At 40.3% G+C, this 4495-nt stretch overlaps 1 long non-coding RNA gene across 1 annotated transcript; it reads right to left on the bottom strand.

Annotated features, from left to right (window-relative positions):
* Positions 1–3540: 3540 nt before the first annotated feature.
* On the bottom strand, positions 3541–4471 carry LOC105006834. Its single transcript, XR_827465.4, has 4 exons — positions 4362–4471; positions 4137–4199; positions 3795–4021; positions 3541–3694 (listed from the first exon to the last, which is right to left on the bottom strand). It is a non-coding gene; the product is annotated as an uncharacterized LOC105006834 (long non-coding RNA).
* Positions 4472–4495: the final 24 nt, after the last annotated feature.

The raw sequence follows: 4495 nt of genomic DNA, 5'->3' as shown, positions 1-4495 counted from the left end.
TGAATGTGTTTATTGTGTATTTCTAATTATAAACCTGGTTTGAATCCTGACTGTAAGACATCTCATCACTTGTTTTACTGCCCGAATTGAATTGGTTGGTTTTATAATAGCAATATGGCATTTCGGGGGTTTGTGGTATATTGCAAGCACATCACGGCTAAGTGCTGTGTCCTGGGTCCAACATGCGTTGTGCCAACATGCTATATTGGTCATATACTATCCATGCCCTTGTGCCTTATTGCTTAAATATATGTAAAACACATTTAGAAAGTTAAATACAGAAGAACAGAATTAGTGGGTTGGATTTTTCAATAAAACTATGAGCTAATTTGTGTTTACAATTGGAATACTCAACAAATATTGCTTAAAAGCAATGGGGGAAAAATTCTATTCCAGGCACTCATATGGATTTCAAGTTAAAAACCCTTTAATGTGCTGGTTAGGTTATCAAAAAAACTTGTTTTGTTTTACGCCTTCATTAGACGCCCTGCTTATTAAAGAGGAGTAACATGAACACTCAATCCAAAGGGCTAAGCTCCTACAAACACACAATCATCAAAACGTGATCTCACCTCGTCTCGGACCGCGAACCACCAAGGAGGGCGGGTCCTGTTTCAGTTTCCACAGGCTCACTTATCAGATGATCATGTGACCTGTTGTTCCCCCTTAATATGGCGTAGAACAATGCTATCCTCTTCTGGCCATTAGGGGTATTGCAGGCCTTCGAATGATAACCCATAACCATCCCAAACCCAGGAATCTGGGCTGCATCCCGCAGAGAGGGTGAAATGCTCAACTTGAAGATCGAAACACAACATATAGAATAGACACTAGTCAACCATGTTTTTAGCTTAAATGTTCTGGTGCTTGTTAGAGTTCTTGATGCTGTTGAGCCTAACAAGAGCCCCTGGACCAGTGGAAGACAAACATTCCTATAATTACAAAGATCTACCTGTTATATTGCATTATATATGAGGTTGATTTCCATAAGCATCTCTTCAATAAAAATCTCAGCAGTGGTGTGCATAGCACTCCAATCTAAATGGCAGTGCTGTTTAACAAACTCCAGATGCTAACATTTGATGGGCGTTCTCTGTAAAGGCTGTAAATATGCTATTGGCATGGAGGCAGTCTCCCGTGGGCAGAGTCAACATAATACAGTGAAGTTGACCAAATGACGCGAGATTTAGCATGGATGTGACATCTTGGTGATACCAATATATAACCAAGTTTTGTAGCTGTGCAATGGTGGCCATTGGATTCTCCTCAAACCATCTTCCTTGTTGTGCTTGAGGGAAAGACACACTTGTGTCCTGTATTACAGTGGTTCCCAACTCCGGTCCTCGAGTACCCCCAACAGCACACATATTTGTTGTAGCCCTGGACAAGCACACCCAATTCAACTCAATGAGAGCCTGATAATTAGCTGACAAGTTGAATCAGCTGTGCTTGGCTGGCCCTACAATGGAAATGTGTCCTGTTGGCGGTACTTGAGGACCGTGGTTGGGAACCTTTGCTCCATTAGACAGGTTTACAATTGTTCCAGTGGCACTAAACTTCTTGATTATTACCCTAAAAGTAGTAATTGCCACATTTATGAAAGCTTTGTTCCCACTGGCTGATTTCTGAAAGTCAAAAACCATTTTCCTTTCTCTATTGTGATAGATGACAAACAGATTTGACAAATGTTACCAATTGTTATACCCCAGTGAAATGGAAAGTAATGGCAAGCCACAATGCAGTTCCTTAATTCTTAGGTGTACATACAAAAGTAGTGTCACGTCCTGGCACGGCAGATGATGTCCAACACCTCCTCCCTCATTCAGAGCACAGACACCTGTTTGTTGTTAATACCCTCACCTGTTTTTCTGATCAATGTCCCTATTTAAGTTCTACCTTCTCTTGAGTATTTGCTTTTTGTTCCTATGTAACATTGTCTCTGTTTCCGTGTCTCAGTTTAGTTTTATCTTACTTCTTTTATTAAAAGTCCTCTGTTCTCTCTGTGCCTGTGTATTGCCTCGTACCTGCAACAGTTCAAGTAGAATGTTAATGATGATTTGATTTGGTTTGATTTCATTTGTAATTATCCTTAGTGTTCCCAAATTTATGACACCTTTTTTTATGAGAAACAAAACATGGCTGGTATGTTAGAAAATAGGTGTTGTTAGGCTTGGAGGTCATAATTAATCTCTTTAAAAATATATTTAGGAAAAAGATGGTCAAAACTGTTCAAGTTTTATTATTGTGTATTATTATTATTGTGTATGTATTGTTTATGTTCAGACACCAATCATTTCATTGTCATTGTAACAACAATTTGTGTGTGCTGCTAAGATGACAATTCTAACTAGATTTGAACTTCACAAGTTACTGGTGCTTGCTTCTACGCTTTCAAAGTAAGTTTTAGCCGGTTCATTGGTACAGCAAACGTTGAACAATTATACATTTTTAAAGTATGAAAAGTATTTCAAAGCTGATATAAAAAAGTTGCAAAGATCCTGCTGGTATGGTTACTCCAGTCGCAGGATCTTATGTTTGGTCAAATACTTTCTCTTAAATGTTTTCTTATATGAATATGTGAGAAGTATAGTTACATATAAGTACATCCATGTCGGTGTATCTGTTTTGGAAAGTATATTCCATTGGAGCTGTTTTTGAAATGATGCAAAGAAATCATGTTTCTATGGTTACTCTGGTCAGAATATCTTGAGTTGGGTCAAATACATTTTAGCATTTTGTCCAGATATGAATAGTTGAATAATTTTAATGGTAGGTTTATTTGAACAGTGAGAGACAGAATTACAACAAAATCCAGAAAAACGCATGTCAGAAATGTTATAAATTGATTTGCATTTTAATGAGTGAAATAAGTATTTGACCCCTCTGCAAAACATGACTTAGTACTTGGTGGCAAAACCCTTTTTGTCAATCACAGAGGTCAGACATTTCTTGTAGTTGGCCACGAGGTTTGCACACATCTCAGGAGGGATTTTGTCCCACTCCTCTTTGCAGATCATCTCCCAGTCATTAAGGTTTCAAGGCTGACGTTTGGCAACCCAAACCTTCAGCTCCCTCCATAGATTTTCTATGGGATTAAGGTCTGGAGACTGGCTAGGCCACTACAGGACCTTAATGTGCTTCTTCTTGAGCCACTTTGTTGCCTTGGCCGTGTGTTTTGGGTCATGCTGGAATACCCATCCATGACCCATTTTCAATGACCTGGCTGAGGGAAGGAGGTTCTCACCCAAGATTTGACGGTACATGGCCCCATCCATCGTCCCTTTGATGCAGTGATGTTGTCCTGTCCCCTTAGCAGAAAAAAGCCCCCAAAGCATAATGTTTCCACCTCCATGTTTGACGTGGGGATGGTGTTTTTGGGGTCATAGGCAGCATTCCTCCTCCAAACACGGCGAGTTGAGTTGATGGCAAAGAGCTCGATTTTGGTCTCATCTGACCATAACACGTTCTCCTCTGAATCATTCAGATGTTCACTGGCAAACTTCAGACAGGCTTGTACATGTGCTTTCTTGAGCAGGGGGACCTTGTGGACGCTGCAGGATTTCAGTCCTTCATGGTGTATTGTGTTACCAATTGTTTTCTTGGTGACTGTGATCCTGGCTGTAATGATGCACGGTAGCATCCGCCACAGAGTGTACTTCAGCTCCCTGCCAGCCTTAACAACCAAACAGAAAACCTACAGATAGAAGAACTAAAAGGTTTTACACTTGACAGCTCATGTAAAATGTTTCTAATCACTTTAAATAACATCTAAGTTTGTTAAGAAAACTGCTTACCAGTCCTTCCTGAAAATCTTTGTCTTGCCTCAACTGTGAATCAAACTACTGCAGGTCTTCCAGGTTGTCCAGGGGGAGCTGAATACCCTGAACATTGGGGAACGACAACTCCCCCACCGAGCCATTTGCTTGGACACAAGCTAGCACTGTGGCCATCTTGTTCGACAGCTCGCGCAGTTCTTCACTCATTGTGCCGATGTGGCGCAAGTGACTTGAATGACATGGACCTACAAAAAAGCAGTTAATCACAGTCACATACCACTGACACACTGCACGACATTCAAGACAAATTAGATGTTTCATGAAGACAACATGCTAGCGCAACTATAGTCTTGTTTTTACCTGACTGTAGAACCAACTGTGCCCTCAGCTCCACAATCTCTTCAGTCAGCTGTTGATCTGAAGCTAAAAAGCACAAAGAAATGTAATAGTGAAATAAACATAACTGTCTTACACATGTAATTTCAGAAATGCTGTACAGTATTGTATTTTAGTAAAGGGCACACATTAAGACAAATTAGGTTTCATGAGGACAAGACGCTAGTGTTACTATAGTCTTGTGTTTACCTGATTGTAGAGGCTGCTGTTCCCTCAGCACGACATTCAGTCAGCCGCTTGATCTTCTCCAAATGTTCTGAAAGTAAAGACAGACAGTGAATTATTCAGTCCTAAGTGTCTGCCAACATTTTCATTCTTACCTT

Source organism: Esox lucius, chromosome 5 (genome assembly GCF_011004845.1).
Source record: "Esox lucius isolate fEsoLuc1 chromosome 5, fEsoLuc1.pri, whole genome shotgun sequence".
Classification (NCBI taxonomy): Eukaryota; Metazoa; Chordata; class Actinopteri; order Esociformes; family Esocidae; genus Esox; species Esox lucius.
The sequence above is the reverse complement of the archived record's forward strand: the minus strand, read 5'-3'. Positions and strand labels throughout refer to the sequence as shown.